The sequence below is a fragment of the Myotis yumanensis genome, unplaced genomic scaffold, assembly GCF_028538775.1.
Source record: "Myotis yumanensis isolate MYYU_CA2020_CCGP unplaced genomic scaffold, mMyoYum1.0.hap1 SCAF_3, whole genome shotgun sequence".
Lineage (NCBI taxonomy): Eukaryota > Metazoa > Chordata > Mammalia > Chiroptera > Vespertilionidae > Myotis > Myotis yumanensis.
In genome coordinates this window covers 105590136-105616463 of record NW_027223754.1, presented here as the reverse complement: position 1 = coordinate 105616463, position 26328 = coordinate 105590136, and the positions used below count along the sequence as shown (strand labels likewise).

The 26328-nt window shown below is 42.6% G+C and overlaps 1 long non-coding RNA gene across 1 annotated transcript in view; it reads right to left on the bottom strand.

The window, feature by feature from the left end:
- LOC139006714 (uncharacterized) overlaps positions 1–26328 on the bottom strand; it is a 73465-nt gene that overhangs the window by 19576 nt on the left and 27561 nt on the right. The window contains exon 2 of the long non-coding RNA XR_011470793.1: positions 7424–7760. This is a non-coding gene — a long non-coding RNA (uncharacterized lncRNA). The remainder of the gene's footprint in view (positions 1–7423; positions 7761–26328) is intronic.

Here is a 26328-nt window from a genome sequence, read left to right as displayed (position 1 = left end):
AGAAGAAGCTGATGACTGAATCAGTAAATAGAAGACATGGTAGAAAAAACAGTCAGAGCAGCAATTAGAAAAAAAAATTGAAAAACAGGAAGATATTTTAAGGGAACGTTGGGACAACATGAGATATAACAACATCCACATAATAGGGGTTCTAGAAAGAGAAGAATCTGAGCAAGGAATGAGAACCTGTTTGAAGGATGACAGAAAACTTTCCAATCTGGTGAAGGAAAAAGTCACACAAGTCTAGGAAACACAGAGAGTTCAAATCAAGATGAATCCTAAAAGACCCATATCAAGACACATCATAATTAAAATGGCAAACATTAGGAGAGAAAAATGGCAGCTGCATAGGCAGACCTGTAATGCACCTACTCCCAGGGCCAGCCTGGAAAAGCAAGTAAATCAGAGATCACCCACCCAGAATTAACAAATTAGACACAGCTGAAGAGACAATTCGCAACCAGGAAGAGCAGAGGACATCTGAAGAATGGTAGGAAAGGGGATCTGGGCTGGAGAGGGACACACAACCACCTGGCCAAGAGGGTGAGGAGGAAGCTGCACTGCACCAAAGCCACATCCCTTGGGGACAGGCATACCATCTGCTGGAAAGGAAAAGTCACAGTCTAGATTTCCCCGCTGGCAGCTGGGGAATCTAGATCTAAGACCACAGCCATGAAAGGCTGCATCCAGAAAGGTGGCCTAAAAAGCAGCTGAGCAGCGTGGTGCCAGCAGGAGAGAAACCCACAGTTTCATGGTTATTTTGTCTTTGTTTTGTCTTTGCTTTTATTCACTAAACCCAGTTCATAGGGCCTTTCAATTACAAACACTCTCCCAACACTGTAATGCAGGCAGAGGCACAGATTTGTGGAGCCTGTGGAGGGAAGCAGGGCAGGGAGACATGCCCAGGAATCCCACATTGGGACATTCTTAAACTTCCAAACTTAAGGGGCATTTCTCTCCTGAAGAGCCAGCCCCTCCCAGTAGCCTCAAGGCAGGTATTACAGACTGCCACACTCTGACTCCATTTTGACCTATACAAAGGGAACAAAGGCTCTGAATCGCCCAAAGAGCTCTCAGTGGCTGGGGTGAAAGAGGGGCCAGTTCAGCCCCATTATTCTGGGAACCAGACTGAATAAAAACTCCAGGTTGTCAGCCAACGCCACTGGTCTCCATACGAGGATCTCTGACCAATTAAGGCCAGAGTAATATTTTGGGCCACTTGCAGAGGTGTAGCTATGGGTCAGGGAAGAAACATCTATCTGATTCCTGGAAAGCAAAATAGCACCACCCCCACCTAAAAAACCATGGGAAACAGATGCTTGAGTAATTAAGATTGACAGCTAGCAGGCAGGCAAAGCAGGCAGATTGATCCCGCCTGCTTGCAGCCAAGGTCTGTGGAGACAGACACAAACAGAGGAGCACTGGATCAATTGGTGCTTCAACATGGTGCTAAACACCAAAGACAGTTCCTGACAGTAGTCAGCACCTAACTACCTATAGGAAGTCCAGAATTGGAAGAGAGAACAAAAGAGAGGGGTCCTAAACTAGTCCCCATGGAGCATTAAAACTTGGCTGAAGCAAACGACACTTCACTTTTTTATTTTTAAAAAAATTTTTTAGTAGTTTTTTCTTTATCCTATTTTTATTTTTATTGTTATTTTACTTTACCTTATTTTTTCCTTTTTTTCGCCTTTTCTTCCTTACTTTTCCCTTTTTCTTTTTTTTTTATATGGAATTATCTTTTCTTTTTTAAAAAAATATATTTTATTGATTTTTTACTGAGAGGAAGGGAGAGAGATAGAGAGTTAGAAATATCAATGAGAGAGAAACATCGATCAGCTGCCTCCTGCACATCTCCTACTGGGGATGTGCCCGCAACCCAAGTACATGCCCTAGACCGAAATCGAACCTGGGACCTTTCAGTCCACAGGCCGACACTATCCACCGAGCCAAACCGGTTTCGGCTACTTTTCCCTTTTTCATCTGTATTTTCTTCTCTCCCACTTTAGTTTTTCTCTTTCCTTTCTTTATACCCCTGTTAAAAATTGTTGTTCTTTATCTGCTCTTGGTGTGTTATTATTATTGTAATCTCTGATGGCTTATTTATATATCTAATTTCTTCTTCCCTGCTCCTACTCCATCCCCCCTTCTCTTTTCTCTTTCTATGATAGTTAATTTTTTGCCTCTCCTTTCTTGCTCTTTTCTTCTCCTAATTTTTAAATTAATTTCATGCCTATCTGCTCTCTCCTCTATTCTCTTTTTTAAAAAATAAATAAATAAATGTTAAATTTTTTTTCATTTTGTTTTGTTTTTGTTTTTTCCCCCCTTCTTATCCACTTATTCTCTTTCTACCTCCTCTGTACTAAACCGTGTTCCTTCCCCTATTCATCCAATTCCTTAACTTTATTTTCTGTATTTAAGCTCAACCTCTACAAATTCTGCACCCCCTCTTTTCTGGGTGTTTTTTGTTTGCACTTTTTGGTTTAATTGTTTGTTCTGTGGTGTTTTCTGCCCATTTTCTTTTCTTTTTATTTCTTTTTATTTTCTCTTTTCTCAATATCATTTTTGCTCCCTTTTCTCTCTACTAATTCTCTTTTCTCTGGTGGTCACTTTTATTGGGGTTATAGGTATATTGTGTACATTCCTGTTCTATTCCCTTTTTGTTGTGTCTTGTCATGTGGTATTTTGTGCTGTTAGGTCAGCATCTCTATAATGGTTGGCACAATGTGGTAGAGAGTGAGCCACATAACTAGACACCCTGAGAGGAGACTCCATCCACAGATGGAACAATAACATTCAAGACCCAACTACATCAAGAGAACCCAAATATCTCATGTAGGGGAATCCCTAGAATGCCCAGCCCAGAAGACCTGCACCATTGGGCCCCATAAACATCTACTACATGGGACAAATTCAAAAAATCTGGGTGGCATAGCAGTTTTTTCTAATATATAGAAACTAGTGGCCCAGTGCACAAAATTCGTGCACATTAAAAGGGGATTAATTAGAGGAAATATTTTAATATTGCTTTTTGCCATTTCGCTATAATAGAAGTGTCAGAGATGAAAAAAAATTAGTAAAATGTGTATGAAAATCTTCCTCCTGTCAGAGTCTGGGGTGCACCACAGGACCCAGAGTCAAGTCCCTGCCCACCCACGTGTGCCTCCAAATTGCGCGAGACCCAGACCCGGCTGCCCAACCCCTCATTGGGCTAGATCCAGACCTGGCCGGTCCTACCCTTGTCAAGCCCTGCAGGGCGGGGTCACAGCCTCAGGTCCCCTGGCCCAGTGCCGGGATGGGGGGCACGGCCTGAGGTCCCCCAGCCCAGGCTGGGGTGGGGGGCGCACCTTGTCAAGCCCCGCCAGGCGAGGGACACAGCCTCATGTCCCTTGTCAAGCCCTGCTGGACAGGGGTGTGGCCTGAGGTCCCCAGGCCGGGGGCAAGGGGAGCAGCTTGAGGTCCCCCGTCAAGTCCCGCTGGGCAGGGGGTGCAGCCTTAGGTCCCCTGGCCTGGTGCCGGGGTGGGGTGCATGGCCTGAGGTCCTCCGGCCCAGCACCGGGGTGGGGGGGGCGAACCTTGAGGTCCCCTGTCATGCCCCACCGGGCAGGGATCTCAGCCTCAGGTCCCCCGGCCTGGCGCCGAGACAGGAGGTGCACCCTCAGGTCCCCTGGCCTGGTGCAGGGTGGAGGGCATGGCCTGAGGTCCCCCAGCCTGGCACCAGAGCATGGGGTGTGGCCTGAGGTCCCCTGTCAAGCCCTATGGGGGTCTGGGGGGTGCGCAGCTTCAGGTCCCTGATGATTGCTCATTAAGGCTCATTACAGGAACTTGGCCTCTGCTCTGGGTGCAGCCATCTTCTGTTACAGAAACCCCGCCTCCACTGTGGGTGCAGCCATCTATGTGGTGGAGCAATGGTCAATTTGCATATTCCCTCTTTATTATATAGGACTAGAGGCCCAGTGCACAAAAATTTGTGCACGGGGCGGGGGGGGGGGGGGGGGATGTCCCTCAGCCCCACTTGTGCCCTCTCACAGTCTGGGACCCCTCGGGAGATAATGACCTGCTGGCTTAGGCCCGCTCCCGGGTGGCAGAGGGCAGGCCCAATCCCTAGGTGCAGCCCCTGGTTGGGCTCAGAGCAGGGCTGATTGGGGGGTTGGGGCTCCGCCCCCTGTCACACTCAAGGCAGGGTCGATGGGGAGGTTGCGGTGCCACCCCCTGTCATGCACAGAGCAGGGCCCATGGGGGGGTTGGGGCGCTGCACCCTGTCACACACAGAGCAGGGCCGATCAGGGGGTTGGGGCACTCCCCCCTGTCACACTCAGGGTAGGGCCAATGGGGAGGTTGCGGCTCCACCCCGTCACACACAGAGCAGGGCCCATGGGGGGGTTGGGGCGCTGCACCCTGTCACACACAGAGCAGGGCCAATCAGGGGGTTGGGGAGCTCCCCCCTATTAGGCACAGAGCAGGGCCGATCAGGGGGTTGGGGCGCCTTCCCCTGTCACGAACAGAGCAGGCAGATAGGGAGGTTGTGGCCCCACCCCCTGTCACACACAGAGCATCAGGGTGATCAGGGAATTTGGGCGCTGCCCCCTGTCACGCTGCTCCAGGGGCCAGGAGGCCTTGAGGCTCCGCTGATCCCAGTGCTGGGAGGCCTCGCTGCTCTGCTGATCCCGGTGCTGGGAGGTCTCGCGGCTCCGCTGATCCCGGGTTCAGGAGGCCTCGCGGCTCCACTGATCCCAGTGCTGGGAGGCATATTACCCTTTTACTATACAGGATAGAGGCCTGGTGCATGGGTGGGGGCCGGCTGGTTTGCCCTGAAGGGTGTCCTGGATCAGGGTGGGGGTCCCGCTTGGGTGCCTGGCCAGCCTGGATGAGGGGATGATGGCTGTTTGCAGCTGGTCACACCCCCTTCAGGGTGGGGGTCCCCACTGGGGTGCCTGGCCAGTCTGGGTGAGGGGCTGAGGGCTGTTTTCAGGCTGGCGGGTGACTGAAGCTCCCAACCTCTCCTTTTTTTCTTTTTTCTTTTATTCTGGGATTTATTTACCTTCTATGGCTGTCACTGGAACTGAGAGCAGGCTTTAGCTCTGAGGCTCGGCTCCAGTTCTGAGACCTCGGCTGCTGAAAGCAGGTATCTGGTTTGTTTGGCTTCTATAATTGAAACACTGTTGCAACTCCAGCTCAGCCAGCTGGCTGGAAGCATGGGGTTTGTTTAGCTTCTATAATTGCAACATTGTTTCTTAGAGTGCAAGCTCAGAGCTGGGAGGCAGCAGGCAGGGAACCTTGGCTTCCTCCTTCACTGGAGCAAGCAAGCCTCCTGTTCACTTCAGCGGCCTGGCTGCCAGCCGCCATCTTGGTTGGCAGTTAGTTTGCATATAGCCCTGATTAGCCCATGGGAAGTGTGTCAGAGGTATGGTTAATTACCATGTTTGTCTATTATTAGATAGGATAATCACATAGGAACTGCAAAAATGGGGAGACAAAAAAACAACCCTCATATGAAAGAAAAAGAGGAATTATTTGTCAGAGAAAGATTTCAGAGCAATGGTTATAAGGATACTAAAAAGGATGGAAGACAAATACAATAACGTGTAAGAATCAAGGAGAAATGAAGAATCAAAGGGAAATGAAGAATGACATAGCTGCAATAAAGAAAACAATGGAAGGTTTCAACAGTAGACTAGAAGAAGCTGAATACTGAATCAGCAAGTTGCAAGATAAGGTAGAAGAAATACCCAAGCAAAGAAGCACCTGGAAAAAAAATTAACAAATAGGAGGAGGGTCTAAGGGAACTTTGGAACAACATGAAACAAAACAACATCCACATGGCAGGGGTGCCAGAAAAAAGAGGAAGTTGAATAAGGTATAGAATACCTCTTTTAAGAAATAATGACAGAAAATTTCCCTGATTTGGGGAAGAAAAAAGTTACATAAGTCCAAGAAGCACACAGAGTCCCAAACAAGATGAACCCCAAAAGACTGACACCAAGACACATCATAATTAAATTGGCAAACATCAACAACAAAGTAAGAATTTTAAAGGCTGCCAGAGAGAGACAGAGTTACCTACAAGGGATCTCCCATTATACTATCAACTGATTTCTCAACAGAAACACATCAGGTCAGAAGGGAATGGAATGAAATATACAAAGTGATGCAAAAGCAATGGACTGAATCCAAGAATACTCTATCCAGCAAGGCTATCATTCAAAATTGAAGGGGAAATCAGAGCTTCCACAGACAAGAAAATGCTAAGGGAGTTTATTACCACCAAACCAGCAATGCAAGAAATGCTTGATGGACTGCTGAAAAAGATGAGATAGAAAGGGAAGAAGGAACACAGGCATAAAGATTAAAAATGGCAACACAAGTCCATTTTTGGAAAGAGAAAAGTCACATAAGTCCAAGAAGCACACAGAGCCCAAACAAAATGAACCAAAAAAGACCAACACCAAGATACATTGTAATTGGATTACCAATTAATAATGACCTTAAACATAAATCGATTAAGGGCTCCAATCAAAAGACACAGGGTAGCTGAATGGATAAGAAAACATGACCCAAACATACACTGTCTACAAGAGACCCACCTTAGAACAAAGTACTCACAGTTTGAAAGTGATGGAATGGAAAAAAATTTTCAGGAAAATGGAAATTTAAAAAAAGCTGGGGTAGCAATACTCATATGACAAAAATACACTTCAAAACAAAGGCCATAAGAGAGACAAAGACAGTCACTACATAATTGCCGGGGAGTTTCTCAGCATCTAGAATAGTTCAGGAATCTGGAGAAGGGCTGCGAGTAAATTAATAAAGAGACTAGACATGAAATATAAATTTGGAAGGCATTTTGGGGAGCTGAAGAGACCTACCTTCAGTAACCAAGTTCTCCGAATCTCTGGACCCCTAGCTTTTTTATTAACACAAATTGCCCTAAAGCAAAGCAGTATACATATCAAAGGTAAGTTTGGTAAACAGTAGGCATTGTCAGTTTGGGAGAAAAGCCTACAGCTGTTCCAGTAGCAGGCAATAATATATGCAGATTTTCAGGTTTGGGGAAATGCCCTCAGCTGTCTGGCAGCAGGCAGACTTTTCAGGTTTGGGGAAATGTTTTTAGCTATTCCAGCAGCAGGTAATATGTAGATATTCAGCCCTGCTGAATAAGCCCCAAGTTCCATCAACCTTTTGATGAACTTTTTGCATTTATGACCTGCTGGAATTAGCTTCCAGCACATAATACTAAAGACATCAATCCAATAAGTAAATATAACCCTTGTTACTATATATGCACCCAATACAGGAGCATATATATATCCTATCTAATAATAGACAAACATGGTAATTGACCATACCTTTGCTATACCTCCCATTGGCTATATTTCAAACTGGGAAGACATTTAGATTACAGAGTTAAATATTTCAAACTTACCTCATCTTCCCTCTTTCTCTCCATGTCTCTCAAGGGTGAGCATTCTACTCCTCTTCCAAAACTCAATTCTTCCCCATATTTGGGAATCTGGAATGGGCACTTAGGACACTGCCTTGTCTCCTCTAGGTGTTTGTTGGGAGCTGTAATTCCCAGTAAGTAATGGCTGCTTTTCTCTGTCCAGCAAGTGGGATGTCCTTTCTCAGGGGGATGTCTGGAAACAGGAACCCTGTACATGGTGGGATGGAAGGGTGCTATTAGGAGGCTTGCCTTCTATGTTCAGCTTTCTGGGAGCTGGTTTTGAACAAGGCATCATTCTTCTGTGGCTCTGTCTCTCCATCTGTAAAAGGGGACAATTATCTCATTATTTTTCTAGCCACCAGATTGTTTGTTGGGTGGGGTAATTAGCCAGCACACATTAAATACTTTGAGCACATTCCAGTAGGGATTGCCTTATAAATAAAAATTGTTACATTTAAAAAGGAAAATACTGCCCAGCCAGTATGGCTCAGTGGTTGAGCGTTGACCTAGGAATTAAGAGGTCATGGTTTGATTCCCAGTCAGGGTACATGCTTGGGTTGCAGACTTGACCTCCAGTAGGGAGGTGTGCAAGAGGCAGCTGATCCATTATGTTTCTTGTAGATGTTTCTATATCTCTATCCCTCTCCCTTCCTTTCTCTCTCAAATCCATAAAAACATATTTCAAAATAAACAATAACACTAATGGCATGGAAAACAGCATTTGGACACACCTACATTAATAAGGAGTGGTCACGTGACCAAATTCAAGCCAAATGGGCACCATTTCCAGTCCTGGCCCACAAAATCTCCATTCTGAGGAGCAGCCACTCCGTGACCACTCAAGGAGCAGCTGCTGCCTGTGACGGTGTGACCTGTCACCAAGATCACCCCTGCAGCCACTGGCCCTGTGTGACTCGACACCTAGATCCTTCAGTGGGAGCAAAAATGGGGAGACAGAAGAACAAGCCCCAAAGGAAAGAAAGGGAGGAAGCACCAGAACAGGAACTAAATGAAACAGAGACATGCAATATGTCAGGAAAAGAATTCGGAATAAGGGTCACATTTTATAAACCAAATGGATGAAAAAATCAACAACCTATGTCAGAATCATGAGGAAATAAATAGTCATATAGCTACAATAAAAAACAGAATGGAAGCTTTCAACAGTACACTCGGAGAAGTGGAGGACCAAATTAGTGAATTAGAAGACAGGGAAGCAAAACACACACAATCTGAACTGCAATGGGAGAAAAAAATCAAAAGATAGGAGGAGAGCCTGAAGGGAGATTTGGGACAACATGAAACACAGCAACACATCAATAATAGGGGTGCCAGAATGACAAGAAGAGGAGCAAAGGTTAAAAAACCTATTTGAAGAAATAATGTCAGAAAACTTCCCTGATTTGGTGGGGGAAAAGTCACATAAGTACAGAGAGTCTCAAACAAGATGAACCCAAAAAGACCCACACCAAGACACGTCATAAATATAATGGCAAATGTTAGGACAAAGAAAGAATCTTAAGGGCTGCAAGAGGGAGACAGAAAGTTACCTACAAGGATCTCCCATTAGATTATCAAATGATTTCTCAACAGAAACTCATCAGGCCAGAATGGGATGGATTGAAGTATACAAAGTGATGCAAAGCAAGAGACTGAATCCAAGAATACTCTATCCAGCAAGGCATCATTCAAAATTAAAGGGGAAATCAGGAGCTTCACAGACAAAAAAAAAGGCTAAGGGATGTTATCACTACCAAGCCAGCAATTCAAGAAATGTTAAAGGGACTGTTGTAAAAAGAAAAAATAGAAATAGAAGGAGAAACACAGGCATAAAGAATAAAAATGGCTACAAACAAGCATCTATCAATAATAACCCTAAACGTAAATGGATTAAATGCTCCAATCAAAAGACATCAGGTGACTGAATGGATAAAAAAACATGACCCATATATGTGCTGTCTACAAGAGACCCACTTCAAAACAAGGGGCTCACACAGACTGAAAGTGAAGGGATGGAAAAAATTTTTTTTCAGGCAAACGGAAATGAAAACAAAATCTGGGGTAGCAATACTTATATCTGACAAAATAGACTTCAAAGTAAAGGCCATAACAAGAGATAGGGAAGGCCACTTCATAATACTAAAGGGATCAATATAACAAGAGGATATAACTCTGGTAAACATATATGCACCCCATACAAGAGCACCCAAATACATAAAAATCTTCTGGGAGATATCAAGGGTGAGATCAACACTTATACAATCATAGTAGGGGACTTTACTACCCCATTGACATCACTGGATAAATCTTCTAGACATAAAACCAGCAAAGAAACAACAACCCTGAACGACTCACTAGATCAGATGGAACTAATTGAAATCTTCAGAATATCTCATCCCAAAGCTACAGAATATACATTTTTCTCAAGTGCACATGGGATATTTTCAAAGATAGACCACATATTGAAACACAGGCAAAGTCTCTTCAAATTCAAGAAAATTGAAATCATATCAAGTACCTTCTCAGATCACAATGGCATAAAATAGAAATCAACTACAATAAAAACAATTAAAAAATTAAGCATTTGGAGGCTTACTAGCATGCTATTAAACAATGATTGGGTTACCAAGAAGATAAAAGAAGAAATAAAAAACATACTGGAGCCCTGACTGGTTTGGCTCAGTGGATGGAGCATTGGCCTGTGGACTGAAGGGTCCCAGGTTCGATTCCGGTCAAGGGCATATACCTTGGTTGCAGGCACATCCCCCAATAGGAGGTTGCAGGAGGCAGCTGATTGATGTTTCTCTCTCATTGATGTTTCTAACTCTCTATCCCTCTCCCTTCCTCTCTGTAAAAAATCAATTAAAAAAAACATACTGGAAACAAATGACAATGAAAATACAACAATACAAAACCAATGGGACACAGTGAAAGTAGTCCTGAGAGAGAAGTTCATAGCATTACAGGCCTACCTTAAACAACAAGAAAAACTGGTTATAAATTATCTAACCCTAAAACTTAAAGAATTAGAAAGAGAGCAACAAGAAAATCTCAGAGTAAGCAGAAGGAAGAAAATGATAAAGATCAGAGCGGAAATAAATGATAAGGATACCCCCCCCCAAAAAAATTCCAAAAGTTCAACAAATCCAAGATCTGGTTCTTTGAAAGGATAAACAAGGTTGATGAACCTCTAGCCAGGCTCACCAAGAAACAAAGTGATAGGACCCAAATACATAAAATTAAAAAATAAAAGAGGTGAAGTAACAACCGACCTCATAGACATAAAAAGGATTGTAAAAAAAAAAAAATACCATGGAGAATTCTATTACAAGAAACTGGATAACCTAGATGAAATGGACATATTCCTAGAAAAATACAATCTTCCAAAACTCAATCAGGAAGAATAAAAAAAATCTGAATAGGCCAGTAAGTATGGAGGAAATTGAAGCAGTAATCAAACACTTCCAGCAAACAAAAGCCCTGGGATGGACAGCTTCACAGAGGAGTATTACCAAACATTCAAAAAAGAACTAAAACCTACTCTCCTCAAACTATTCCAAAAAATTCAAGAGGAAGGCACACTTCCAAGCACTTTCTATAAAGCCAGCATTACCCTAAATCCCAAAACCAGATAAAGACACTTCAAAGAAAGAGAACTACAGGCCAATATCACTGATGGACATAGATGCTAAAATCCTCAATACAATTCTAACAAATCAGATTCAGCATTACATTAGAAAGATTATACACTATGACCAAGTGGGATTTATTCTGGGGATGCAAGGATGGTATAATATCCACAAATCAATAGACATAATACATTACATAAACAAATTGAGAGACAAAAATCACATAGTCATCAATTGATGCAGAAAATGCATTCGACAAAATCCAACACCTTTGCTGATAACAGTTCTCAGCAAAATATGAATAGAGGGATCATACCTCAACATAATAAAAGCCTTATATGACAACCCCACAGCCAACATCATACTCAATGAGCAAAAACTGAAACCATTTCCCCTAAGAACAGGAACAAGAGAGGGATGCCCACTTTCACCACTCCTGTTAGACGTAGTATCGGAAGTGCTAGCCATAGCAGTCAGACATGAAGAAGAAATAAAAGGCATCTAAATTGGAAAAGAAGAAGTAAAACTGTCATTAGTCACTGATTACATGATATTTTATACTAGAGGCCCGGTGCACAAAAATTTGTGCACTCGGGGGGAGAGGGGGTCCCTCAGCCCTGCCTGTGCCCTCTCGCAGTCTGGGACCCCTCGGGAGATAACGACCTGCTGGCTTAGGCCTGCTCCCGGGTGGCAGAGGGCAGGCCCAATCCCTAGGTGCAGCCCCTGGTCGGGCTCAGAGCATGGCCGATTGGGGAATTGGGGCGCCGCCCCCTGTCATGCACAGAGCAGGGCGGATGGGGAGGTTGCGATGCCACCCCTAGTCACGCTCAGGGTAGGGCCGATTGGGGGGTTGGGGCACCGCCCTCTGTCACACTCAAGGTGGGGTCGATAGGGAAGTTGCGGCACCGTCCCCTGCCACGCACAGAGCAGGGCCGATCAGGGGGTTGGGGCTCCGTACCCTGTCACACACAGAGCAGGCCCATCAGGGGTTTTGGGAGCTCCCCCCTGTCATGCACAGAGCAGGGCCAATCAGGGGGTTGAGGAGCTCCCCCCTGTCACACACAGAGTAGGGCCAATAGGGGAGCTAGGGCACCGCCCCCTGTCACATACAGAGCAGGGCCCGTTGGGGGGCGGGTAGTTGAGGCGCCGCACCCTGTCACACTCAGGGCAGGGCCGATGGGGAGGTATGGCTCTACCCCGTCTCACATAGAGCAGGGCCCGTGGGGGGGTTGGGGCACCGCCACTGTCACACACAGAGCCTCAGGGCAATCGGGGTTGGGGCGCCGCCCTCTATCACCCACAGAGCAGGGCTGATCAGGGGGTTGGGGCGCTGCCCCCGTCATACACAGAGCCGCAGGGCAATCAGGGCGTTTGGGCGTTGCCCCTTGTCACGCTGATCCCGGTGTCTGGAGGCCTCGCGGCTCCGCTGATCCCGCCCGACAGGGTCACAGATCCGGGTCCCAGACCACAGACAGCCTTGCCTGCTGCCGCCTGCTTTCAGTATGCAAATTAGCCGCCATCTTGTTGCTTCAGGGTGGGGGTCCCCACTGGGTTGCCTGGCCAGTCTGGGTGAGGGGCTGAGGGCTGTTTTCAGGCTGGCGGGCGACTGAAGCTCCAAACCTCTCCTTTTTTTCTTTCTTTTTTTATTCTGGCTTCTATGGCTGTCACTGGAGCTGAGAGCCGCTTTCTCTCTGAGGCTCGGCTGAAAGCAGGTTTCTGGCCTTTGTTTTCTGTATTCGAAACAATGTTGCGACTCCAGCTCTGAGATCCCGGCTGACTGACAGGAGGTTTCTGGAGTTTTGTTTATCTTCTATAAATGTTACTATGTTTCCAACTGAAGCTCAGAGGCCAGCTAGTGAGGCGGGGAACGTTGGAGTCCACAGCAAGCAAGCCTCCTGTTAGCTTCCAGCTGCCTGGCTGCCGGCCGCCATCTTGGCTGACAGTTAATTTGCATAAGGATACGCTGATTAGCCAATGGGAAGGGTAGCGGTCGTACGCCAATTACCATGTTTCTCTTTTATTAGTGTAGATAGGAAACCCTAAAGACTTCATCAAAAAACTACTAGACTTAATAAATGAATTTGGCAATGTAGCAGGATACAAAATTAACACCCAGAAATCTATGGCATTTTTATACACCAGCAATAAACTTACAGAAAGAGAAACTAAAAAAACAATCCCATTTACCATTGCACCAAAGAAATTAAGAAACCTAGGAATAACCTTAAATAAGGAGGTAAAAGACCTGCTCTCAGAAAACTACAGGACATTGAAAAAAAAGAGATAGAGAAAGACATAAACAAATAGAAGAATATACCATGTTCATGGATTGGCAGAATCAACATCATTAAAATGTCCATACTACCCAAATCAATCTATACATTCAATGCAATCCTCATTAAAATACCAATGACATCTTTTACAGACCTAGAACAAACTCTCCAAAATTTTATATGGCATTAAAAAAGACCCCTAATAGCTGCAGGAATCCTGAGGAAAAAGCAAAGTTGGAGGGATCACAATACCAGACATCAAGTTATATTACAAATCAACTGCTCTAAAAACAGCATGGTACTGGTGCAAGAACAAATACATAGACCAGTGGAATAGAACAGAGAACCCAGAAATCCACCCAACCAGCATGCTCAATTGATATTTGACAAAGGAGGCAAGAGCATACAATGGAGTCAAGACAGTCTCTTCAGTAAATGGTGGTGGGAAAATTGAATAGATACATACAAAAAACTGAAACTTGGCCACCAACTGACACCATACCCAAAAATAAACTCAAAATGGATAAAAGTCTTAAAAGTAAGGTGGGAAACCATAAAAATCTTAGAAGAAGCCATAGGCATCAAAATGGCAGATGTAGCTCATAGCAATATATTTACTGATACATTTCTTAGAGCAATGGAAACTAAGGTGAAAATAAACAAATGGGACTACATCAAAATAAAAAGCTTTTGCACAGTAAAAAAACCATCAACAGAACAACAAGAATGCCCACTGCATGGGAGAACATATTTGTCAATGTGACATCTGATAAGGGTTTAATCCACAAAATTTATAAAGAACAATTAGAACTTACAAAAGGAAGATAAACAATCCAATAAAAAATGGACAAAGGACCTATGTAGACACTTTTCAAAAGTGGACATACAGAAGGCCAAGAGACATATGAAAAATGCTCAAAATCTCTAATCATGAGAGAGATGTAAATCAAAATGACAGTGAGGTACCATCTCACACCTGTCAGAATGGCTATCATTAACAAATCAACAAATGACAAGTGCTGGCGAGGATGTGGAGAATGCATACACTGCTGGTGGGAATGCAGACTAGTGCAGCCTCTGTGGATTTTCCTCAAAAAATTAAAAATGGAATTCCCATTTGGCCCAGTAATCCCACACCTAGGAATTTATTCCCCAAAATCAGAAACACCAACCAGAAAGAACATATGCATCCCTATGTTCATGGCAGCCCAATTTACAATTGCTAAGGTTTGGAAACAGCCTAAGTGCCCATCAGCGGATTAGTGGATTAAAAAACTGTGGTGCATCTACACAATGGAATACTTATGCTGCCGTAAAAATGAAATAACTTTTACCATTTGCAATAGCATGGATGGTTCTGGAGAATATTATGCTTAGCGAAATAAGCCAGTATCACATGATCTCATTCCTTTGTGGAATATAATGAACAACAAAAACTGATGAACAAAAACAGATCCAGAGACACAGAATCATCAAACAAACCATCAAACCTCAGAGAGAAGGCAGGGGCTGCTGGTGGGGAGTGGGGGAGAGGGTAAGAGATCAACCAAAGAACTTGTATGCATATAGGCATAACCAATGGACACAGACAATGAGTGGGGGGGAGTGTGTCTGAAGGATGGGTCTGGGGAGGGGGCGGGGGCCGGCTGGGAGAGGACAATGGGGGGAAAGGGGACATATGTAATACTTTCAACAATAAAGAATTTAAAAAAAAAGAAAGTTGGACATAGATATTCTGCTAGTGTTCCCAGCCTTTTTACTTTAATTGCTCCTTCACAATCCTATGTTTTGAAATGTTTAGTTTACTAAATAAAACCTGTCTATGAAAGAAATTTCAAACCTAAAGAAACGTTTAAAGAGTTTATGAACCAAGATTTTGGGGCTAGTCCCGGAAGCAAACTCTCAAGGGATTGAGAAAATGCTGCGAGGAATAGCAGTTTTGCAGTTTATTATATACACTAGAGACCAGGTGAATGAATTATTGCATGGGTGGGGTCCGGCTAGCCTGCCTCAATCGGGGCCAATCAGGCCGGGCCAGCCAGGGGGAGGGGCCATGGTAGGTTGGCTGGCTTGCCCCGCCCCCTGGTCGAACTCCCAGTCGAGAGAACAATTTGCATATTAGTCTTTTATTATATAGGATTAGAATCAAAGGAGAAGACATAAAGAGGTTTACATGAAATCCATGGGCAGCTGATTAAGGAGGCAGTAGAAAGGATTGGAGAAAAAGGAAAATGGAGAGATATCTTTTACATTGGTGGGTGCAGGATAGTTTATAGAGGTATGTGGATAAAAGATTAACAATGAGGAATGTTGGGTTGTATCCTTCTGAGGTGTTTATCTCTGAACCAGAGATCATTCTGACACTTTAAGTATGTTATTCTAGATGTACAGAAACAATAGACAGGGCTGCTCAAGGTAGAGATTAATCTATCATATAGGCCTTAGAATGTGCTTTCCCACCATAATTCGTTCAGCTAGGAATTTTCTTTTCTTTTTTTTTTTTTAAATCTTTGTTGAAAATAATACTTATGTCCCTTTTGTTCCCATTGACCCCTTATAGCCCACCCCTTCGCCATATACCAGGCCTCCACCACCCTATTGTCTGTGTCCATGGATTATGCATATAGGCATACAAGGTCTTTGATTGATCTCTTCATACCACCCACCTACCCCTGTCTTCCTTCTGAGATTTGATAGTCAGTTCCATGCTTCTATGTCACTGGTTCTATTTTGTTCATTAGATTCCACATATGAGTGAGATCATGTGATACTTGTCTTTCTCTGACTGGATTATTTCGCTTAGCATAATATTCTCCAAATCCCTCCATGTTGTCTTAAAGGGTAAGAGATCCTTCTTTTTTACTACTGCATAGTATTCCATAGTGTAGATTTACCACAGCTTTTTTTTTTTAAATCCATTTTTCTACTGATGGGCACTTGGGCTGTTTCCAGACTGACTTGAATCCATTGTATGCTCTTGCCTCCTTTGTCAAATATTAACTGAACATAATGGCTTGGGTTGATTTCTAGGTTCTCTCTTCTGTTCCATTGGTCTATATGTCTGTTCTTGTGCCAGTACCAGGCTGTTTTGATTACAGTGCCTTTGTAGTATAACTTGATATCCGATATTGTGATCCCTCCAACTTTGTTCTTCTTTCTCAAGATGGTTGCAGATATTTGGGGTCTTTTTTGTTCCATATAAATTTTTGGAGCATTTGTTCTGGGTCTGTGAAATATGCCATTGGTATTTTAATGGGGATTGCATTGAATCTATAGATTGCTTTGGGTAGTATGGACATTTTAGTGATATTAATTCTACCAATACATGAACACAGTATATTCTTCCACTTGTTTATATATTCCTCTGTCTCTTTTTTCAATGTCCTGTAGTTTTTGAAGTACAAGTCTTTTACATTTTTGGTTAAGTTTATTCCTAGGTGCTTTTTTTTTTTTTTTTTTTTTTTGTTACAGTGGTAAATGGGATTGTTTGTTTAGCTTCTCTTTCTGACAATTCATTATTTTTGTATAAAAATGCCATCAATATATGGGTGCTAATTTTGTATCCTGATACATTGCCAAATACATTTATTAAGTCTAGTAGTTTTTGGTGGAGTCTTTAGGGTTTTCTATGTATAATATCATGTCATCTGTGAATAGTGAGAGTTTTACTTCCTCCTTTCCAATTTGGATGCCTTTTATGTTTTCTTCTTGTCTGATCACATGGCTAGGACTTCTATTACTATTTTGAATAAGAGTGGTAATGGCACACATCTTTGTCTTGTTCCTGTTCTTAGGGGAAGTGGTTTTATATTTTTCCCATTGAGTATGATGTTGGCTATAGGTTTGTCATATATTGCCTTTATTATGTTGAGGTATGATCCTTCTATTTCCACTTTCTTGAGAGTTTTTATCAAGAAAGGTTGTTGGGCCGAAACCGGTTTGGCTCAGTGGATAGAGCGTAAGCCTGCGGACTGAAGGGTCCCGGGTTCGATTCCGGTCAGGGGCATGTACCTGGGTTGCGGGCATATCCCCAGTGGGAGATGTGCAGGAGGCAGCTGATCGATGTTTCTCTCTCATCGATGTTTCTAACTCTCTATCTCTCTCCCTTCCTCTCTGTAAGAAATCAATAAAATATATTTAAAAAAAAAAAAAAGAAAGGGTGTTGGATTTTGTCAAGTGCTTTTTCTGTGTCAATTGATATGAATATGTGATTTTTGTCTTTCACTTTATTTGTGTGATGTGTCATGTTTATTTATTTGAGAATATTGTACCAGTCTTGCATCCCTGGAATAAATCCCACTTGGTCATGGTGTATGATCTTTTTAATGTATTGCTGGATTCCATTTGCTAATATTCCTTTGAGAATATTAGCATCTACGTTCATCAGGGATATTGGCCTGTAGTTCTCTTTCTTTGTAGTGCTTTTATGTAGTTTTGGAATTAGGATAATACTGGCCTCATAGAGAGAGCTTGGAAGTATTCCTTCTGGAAATTTTTAGAATAGTTTGAGGAGCATAGGTGTTAGTTTCTCCTTGAATGTTTGGTAACACTCCCCTGTGAAGACACCCATACCAGGGATTTCATTTGCTGGTAGTTATTTTTATCACTGCTTCATTTTCCTGAATTGTTATTAGCCTATTCAGGTTTTCTGATTTTTCCTGATTCAGTATTGGAAGGTTGTATTTTTCTAGGAATTTGTCCATTTTGTCCACATTGTCAGGCTTGTTGGCATATGGTTGCTTATAGTATTTTCTTACAATCATTTGTATTTCTGTGATGTCATTTGTTACTTCACTTTCATTTCTGATTTTAATTATTTGGGTCCTCTCTCTTGGTTTCTTGATGAGTCTGGCTAAAGTTTCATCAATCTTATTTATCTTTCAAAGAACCAGCTCTTGGTTTCATTGATATTTTGATTTTTTTTGTCTCTGTCATTTATTTCCACTCTAATCTTTATTATTTCCTTCCTTCTAATTACTCTAGGATTTTCTTGTTGTTCTCTTTCTAATTTTTTAAGTTGTAGGATTAAATACGTTATTATTAATTTTTCTTTCTTTTCTTTTTTTTTCCATGAGGCTTTTAATGTTATGAACTTCCCTCTCAGGACTGCTTTTGCTGTGTTCCAAAGATTTGGGCGTTTTGTGCAGCCATTTTCATTTGTTTCCAGAAATTTTTAAATTTCTGTCTTGATCTTTTTGCTAACACATTCATTGTTTATTAACATGCTATTTAGTCTCCAGGTGTTTGAATGTTTTTGAGTGTTTTTACTATAGTTGATTTCTAAGTTCATTCTATTATGATCTGAGAAGATGCATGATATGATTTCATACTTCTTAAATTTGTAGAGACTTCTTTTGTGTCCTAACATGTGGTCTATCTTTGAGAATGACCCATGTGCATGTGAAAAGAATGTATATTCTGCAGCTTTGGGATGAAATGTTCTATAAATGTCAATTAAATCTATCTGATCCAGTGTGTCATTTAGAGTCACTGTTTCCTTGTTGATTTTCTTTTCTGGAAAATCTATCCAGTGAAGTCAGTGGGGGTGTCAAAACCCCCCACTATGACTGTATTGCTTTTAATCTCTCCCTTAAAGTTCTCTAGAAGTGGTTTTTAAAAAATATACTTAGCTGTTCCTATATTGAGTACATATATGTTTACTAGGGTTATATCCTCTTGTTGGACCAATCTCTTTAGTACTATGTAATGACCAGTATGGTATCTTGTGATGGCCTTCACTTTGAAGTCTATTTTTTCAGATATGAGAATTTCTACTCCAGGTTTTTTTTCCCCATTTCCATTTGCATGTGATTTTTTTTCCATCCTTTAACTCTCCTCCTGTGTGAATCATTTGTTATGAGATGGATTTTTTGTATACAGCATATATTTGGGGTCATATTTTTGTATCCATTCAGCTATCCATGAGCCCTATGTCTTTTGATTGGAGCAGTTAATCCATTTACATTTAAGGTTTATTATTGATAGGTACTTATTTATTGCCATTTTACTTCTTTATGCCTATGTTCCTCTCTCTCCATTTCTTCCCATTACAGCAGTCACTTTAGCATTTCTTGCAGTGCTGTTTTGGTGGTGACAAACTACTTTAGACTTTCTTTTTGTCTGGAAAACTCTTTATTTCATCATCTATATTGAATGATAGCCTTGCTGGATGTCATCTTGGTTTTAGGTCCTTGCTTTTCATTACATTGAATACTTCATGCATTCCCTCTGGCCTGTAGAGTTTCTGATGAGAAATCAGCTGACAGTCTTATGGGAGCTCCTTTGTAGGTAATAAATTGCTTCTCTCTTGTTGCCTTTAAGATTCTCGAGAGAAACCAAGATGGCGGCATAGGTAAACACCGGAAATTGCTGCCTCACACAACCACTTCAAAAATACAACTAAAAGACAAAATGGACATCATCCAGAACCACAGGAAGGCTGGCTGAGTGGAAATTCCACAACTAGAAGGAAAGAGAAAAGCTCACTGAGACTCAGAGGAGGTGCAGTGTGGAAGTAAAGTGCAGATGTACGGAGACGCATGTGGAAAGGGCTGGCAATTGAGAATACGGCGCACGTGGAGAGGGCTGGCAGCTGAGGACGCAGTTGTCTTTTTCAATCGGGAGGGAGACACAAGCTCCTGACATCTCTGAACTCCAGTTCAGGGTGAGTCTCTGGGGACCCAGACTCATACGGGGAGAAACTGGACTGTCTGGCATCGGGCAGAACTTGAGGGTGGCTTTCTCTCAGAGGTGCTTGCAACGATTACCGGGGAACAGTGAGACCCAGGGCCTCTTAGGGCAGGACTGAGGATCAGCCATAGCTGTTTGTTCCACTCTGTTGATTCCCTGAGACCCCGCCCCACCCAAGCTGTGTGCAGAGGCTTTTGCATATGAAAGGCCTGGCCCTTTGCAATCTAAAATTACCTAACTAGAGAGAAACCAAGATGGTGGCACAGGTAAACACTGGAAATTACTGTCTCGCACAACCACTTCAAAAATATAACTAAAAGACAAAACCGACATCATCCCGAACCACAGGAAGGCTGGCCGAGTGGAAATTCTACAACTATAAGGAAAGAGAAAAGCACACTGAGACTCAGAGGAGGTGCGGAAGTAAAGTGCAGAGGTACGGAGGCACACGCAGAAAGGGCTGGCAACTGAGGACGTGGCTGCCTTTTTCAATTGGGAGGGAGACACAAGCTTCCGACATCCCTGACTCCAGTTCTGGGCGAGTCTCTGGGGACCCAGACACAAACGGGGAGAAACTGGACTGTCTGGCATCGGGCGGAACTCGAGGGCGGCTTTCTCTCAGAGGTGCTTGCAGCGATTACCCCGGGACACTGAAACGTGGGCCTCTTAGGGTAGGACTGAGGAGCAGCCATAGCTGTTGATTCCCTGAGACCCCGCCCCACCCAAGCTGTGTGCAGAGGCTTTTGCATATGAAAGGCCTGGCCCTTTGCAATCTAAAATTACCTAACAAACTGCAGCTGGGTCAGAGAGACCCAGAACATCCAAAAGAAGGCCCAAGGCCCCACAGCAGCTTGCATTGCTTCACAGCTGGGCCTCATCTGGGCACCTCCAAACCCCAAACAAAGAAGAGGAATCTGCAGATCTCTCCATAGCTCCTGCTGGGTAGTCTCAGGCAGAGGCTAAATTAGCACCTCTTTAGAGATCCAAGAGCCAGTGTACCCAGTGGTCAGAGTGGGACTATCCAGATTACACCTCCTCAGATCCATAAGGGACACACACAGGGGGCAGACTCAGTGAGCACCAAAGCCCCACTGAAGCAAGTCTTGCCCCAGAAGGGTGTCTCCAGCAAAGAAGTTCTCCCACTTGCAGACACAGCTGATTCTCACAGCCAATTGGCCTGGATGTCAATTCCTCCCAGTGATACCTACAACAATCAAGGCTTAACTACAACAAGACTGTGCACACAGCCCACAAAGGGGTGCACCAAGAGTGGCCAACTCAGGTAATTGCGGAGGCTGAGCTACTGGCCCCTATCGGACACCTAGTACAGAAAGCCACTCTATCAACACAGGGAGCATAAAAAATGCAGAGACAAAGAAACAAGTCACAAATGACAGAAATGGAGAAAAGCAAACTACTGGATATAGAGTTCAAAATCACACTTATAAGGTTTTTCAAGAATTTTCTAGAAACCGACGATAAATTTATTAAGACCCTCAATAAGTCTAGTGAAACTGCCAATAAATTTAGTGAGACCCTCAAGAAATCTAGTGAGACCCTCGAGGTTATGAAAAAGGACCAACTAGAAATTAAGCATACACTGACTGAAATAAAGAATATTATACAAAGTTCCAACAGCAGACTAGAGGATCGCAAGAATCAAGTCAAAGATTTGAAATATGAAGAAGCAAAAAACACCCAACTGGAAAAGCAAAAAGAAAAAAGAATCCAAAAATATCAAGATAGTGTAAGGAGCCTCTGGGACAACTTTAAGCGTACCAACATCCGAATTATAGGGGTGCCAGAAGAAGAGAAAGAGCAAGATATTGAAAATCTATTTGAAGAAATAATGACAGAAAACTTCCCCTACCTGGTGAAAGAAATAGATTTACAAGTCCAGAAAGCACAGAGAACCCCAAACAAAAGGAATCCAAAGAGGACCACACCAAGACACATCATAATTAAAATGCCAAGAGCAAAAGACAAAGAGAGAATCTTAAAAGCAGCAAGAGAAAAGAAGTCAGTTACCTACAAGGGAGTACCCATACGACTGTCAGCTGATTTTTCAATAGAAACTATGCAGGCCAGAATGGAGTGGCAAGAATTATTCAAAGTGATGAATAGCAAGAACCTACAACCAAGATTACTTTACCCAGCAAAGCTATCATTCAGAATTGAAGGTCAAATAAAGAGCTTCACAGATAAGGAAAAGCTAAAGGAGTTCATCACCACCAAACCAGTATTATATGAAATGCTGAAAGGTATCCTTTAAGAAGAGGAAGAAGAAGAAAAAGGTAACCATAGAAATTATGAACAACAAATACACATCTATCAACAAGTGAATCTAAAAATCAAGTGAATAAATAATCTGATGAACAGGATAAACTGGTGAATATAATAGAATCAGGGGCATAGAAAGGGAGTGGACTGACTACTCTGGGGGAGCGGGGAAAGGGTGTGGGGGGGTGGGGGAAGAGACAGGACAAAAATCGTACACCTATGGATGAGGACAGTGGGGAGGGGGGTAAGGGTAGATGGTGGGGTGGGAACCGGGTGGAGGTGAGCTATGGGGGGGGGGGGGGAGAGGAACAACTGTAATAATCTGAACAATAAAGATTTAATTAAAAAAATAAAATAAAATATAACAAGGAGGAAAGGGCAAAAAAAAGAAAAGAATTAAGTTGCTTTAAATTAACATATGAAGTATTTAATATGTGCTTTACATTTCCAGTTTTCAACCCAAAAATTAGTATGTTAAGGTTTACTGTTGTGAGTTTTAAAATGTACATGTATAGTTTCATATAATGTAATAATGATTATACTTTTAAGCAAAATAAGTCAGTGTGTGCAAGTGTCTATTTCAAAGCTCTAATAAAATTTTAAAATAAAATAGATCAGCAATAAAAAAATTTTAAAAAAGATTCTCTATTTGTCTTTAATTTTTGGCATTTTAATGATGATGTGTCTGGATGTAGGCCTATTTGGGTTCTTCTTGCTTGGGACTCTCTGTGCCTCCTAAACTTGTGTGACTTTTTTCTTCACCAGATTAGGAAATTATCTTGCCATTATTTTTTCAAACACATTCTCTATTCCTTGCTCACTTTCTTCCCCTTCTAGCACACTTATTATGCCAATATTGTTACTTTTGTTTGTTTGTTTGTTTTCTTTTTTACACAACAGTCACAATATTGTTATGTTTCATGTTGTCCCACAGATCCCTTAAACTGTCCTCCTGTTTTTTAATTTTTTTTTCTTTTTGTTTTTTTGAGTGGGTGGTTTTTTTCTGCCCTGTCTTCTAATTCACTGATCTGATCCTCAGCTTCCCCTAATCTGCCATCTATTCCTTCCACTGTGTTCTTTATTAGTGTTATGTCATTCTTCATAGTTACTATATATTTTCTCATGCTATTGAGCATCTTTGCCATCATTATTCTGAACTCTATGTCTGATAAATTTCTTCTTCTTTTTTTTAATCCTCATCCAAATATACTTTCCCATTGCTTTTCCAGAGAGAGTGGAAGAGAGAGGGAAAGACAGAGAGAAATATTGATGTGAAAGCAACATTGATTGGTTACCTCCTGCATGAGCCCTGACCAGGACCCGGGCCTGGGAGGATCCTGAAACCAAGGTATGTGCCCTTGACTGTCATCAAACCCAAGACCCTTTGGTTCACAGGCCAATGCTCTAGCCATTGAGCCAAACTGGCTAGGCTAAATTTCTTATCTCTATTTTATTTAACTTTTCTTCTGGAGAATTCCCTTGATCTTTCATTTGGGGCTTCTATTTTTGTCTCCCCATTTTGGCTGCCTACTTGGGTTTCGACTATGTATTAGGTATATCTGCTATGCCTCCTAAACTCTACGGTAGGACCATGTTAGATGCTGTTTCTGACTGGCCTTGAGTATACTGTTTGGGGCTATCAGAAATCCACAACTTGTGGCTCCCTGTGCTGGAGCTGGGTGCCTTTGCAAAGGACCAAGATGTGTACCTAGGTCTGCATTTCCTAGCCCTGGGCTGAATTTGATCAGGCAAAGACTCAAAGCCTCCAGAGACTGTCTCTGCCTGCAGTCTGATTGTATTCAGTCTTGATCAACCTCAGGCTATCAACTACAGGGTGGGATGAGAGGTTTTCCAGCAGTGTGGGGTAATTGCTTCTGCCTGCATGCTGATTGTCCTCTCAGTCTCTTAATGGGCCTCAGAGACTCCACAGGGTGGAGCAAGTGGTTTTCCAGTAGGGTGGGGCAAGTGTTCCCCCTGCCCCCACAACCCTCCCTACCAAAAACCACTTGGATAGCAAATGTCCACCAGGGAAAGATGTCTTCCGCAGCATGAGGGTATCACTCAGCATAGGAAACTGGGGCGTCTGCCTTCCAAGGTCTAACCCCAAGCCCCCAAGCATTTTAGAGGAAGAATAAATTCTGGATTGCATCTTTTATCACTGCCCTATTTTACCAAGATCCAGAAAGGCTGTGATTTGAATCAAATTACCAAGCAGCTATTTGCAGAAGAGGAATACATTCCCAGAGATTTTCACTCTTAGTCCACTCTTAGGCCATTTAACAGATTGTGATCTCAAATATTTTTCTTAAGCACAACATCATAAAAGTTGTATGTTTTAAATAATATGAAATTAAATAGTAGGGAGATTCACTTCAGAGATTTGATATGGCTCCAGTAGTAAAGGCATCTAGGAAATGTTGAACTCTTTCTGTTTAACCTTCTGTGACTGTTTAACTCTGCAGCTTCAGGTTTATCTGACTACCCAGAAATCTGGAATGTAACCCAGAGATAAATGTCAGGTCACAGGAAGGAGAAAGAGACAGAGAGAGAGAGAGAGAATGGAGTAGGATACCATCAGTTTGTTTTTCACATTTTATTTTCATTTATTTCAGATTAGTTTCACAATGGTAGCTTTTATACTTGACTTGTGTATTGTTTCATTAGTCAAATAATTTGGTGACTGCTCTGATCCCTTTAAAATTATGCCACAGCTACACATACAGCCCTCCTTGGTGATTTTACTGTCTCTGGTTAATAAAAATGCCCTTCATTTATGTATTTAACTGCCAAAAAGGAAAAAAGACACAGTAAGTATAAAGAAAAGTTGGTATGGTCTTACAGCTCCAGAAGTTTTAGAAAACATACAGCATTGTGGTTTTTTTAAATAGAACTCAGAGCACATGTTATGAAGAATAATGATGGTTCACATATAGCCCTTCTATAAGACTTAGAATCTAGTAAGGAGGGTAAACCAAATATCCTACATAAATTATAATACAAAATGTAAGGTAAAATAATGAACATGGATGTTCAGAGGAGGGGCAGGAGGACATTGGCCTGGGGTCACCACTAGAGTCTTGGCACAAAGGAGAATGTGGAAGGACACTGAAGGATGGCATTACTTCAAGGGGAAGAAATCACAAAAACAAAACAAAACAAACAAACAAACAAACAAACAAAAAACAGGTGCAGGAGGACAGAATTTTGTGGGTAGTAATAAAATAGTCCAGCTTTATAAAGTTTGTGGAAGCGAAGCAGAGGAGATAAGTTGAAAAGTGAGGGGGCTGACAAAGAAAACTTGGTGTAGAGAAGACAAAATCTGAATTCTTCCTTAACAAATATTAATTTGGTAGGATTATTCAAGGATTTGTTAGAATAAAAATGGACTAGGAATAAAATATATAATCTAATCTAATAAAAGAGAAACATGGTAATTAGCATATGACCGCTACCCTTCCCATTGGCTAATCAGGGTGATATGCAAATTAACTGCCAACCAAGATGGCGGCCGGCAGCCAGGCAGCTTGAAGCGAACATGAGGCTTGCTTCCTTCAGTGAAGGACTCCAACTTTCCCCGCCTGCGCTGCCGACCTCTGAGCTGGCAGTTTGAAATTTTGTAACAAATACAGAAGCTAAACAAAACCCCAGAAACCAGCTTTCAGCCGGCCGGGAACTCAGAGCTGGAGTTATACATTGTTTCGATTATAGAACGCAAACAAACCAGATACCTGCTTTCAGCAGCGGAAGCCTCAGAGCTAGAGCCAGAGCTAAAGCTGGCCCAGAATAAAAAAAGAAAAAAAAGAAAAAAAGGAGCGGTTGGGAGCTTCAGTCACCTGCCAGCCTGAAAGCAGCCCTCAGCCCCTCACCCAGACTGGCCAGGCACCCCAGTGGGGACCCCAACCCTTAAGGGTGTGTGACCAGCTGCAAACAGCCATCATCCTCTCATCCAGGCTGGCCAGGCACCCCAGTGGGGACCCCCACCCTGATCCAGGACACCCTTCAGGGCAAACCAGCC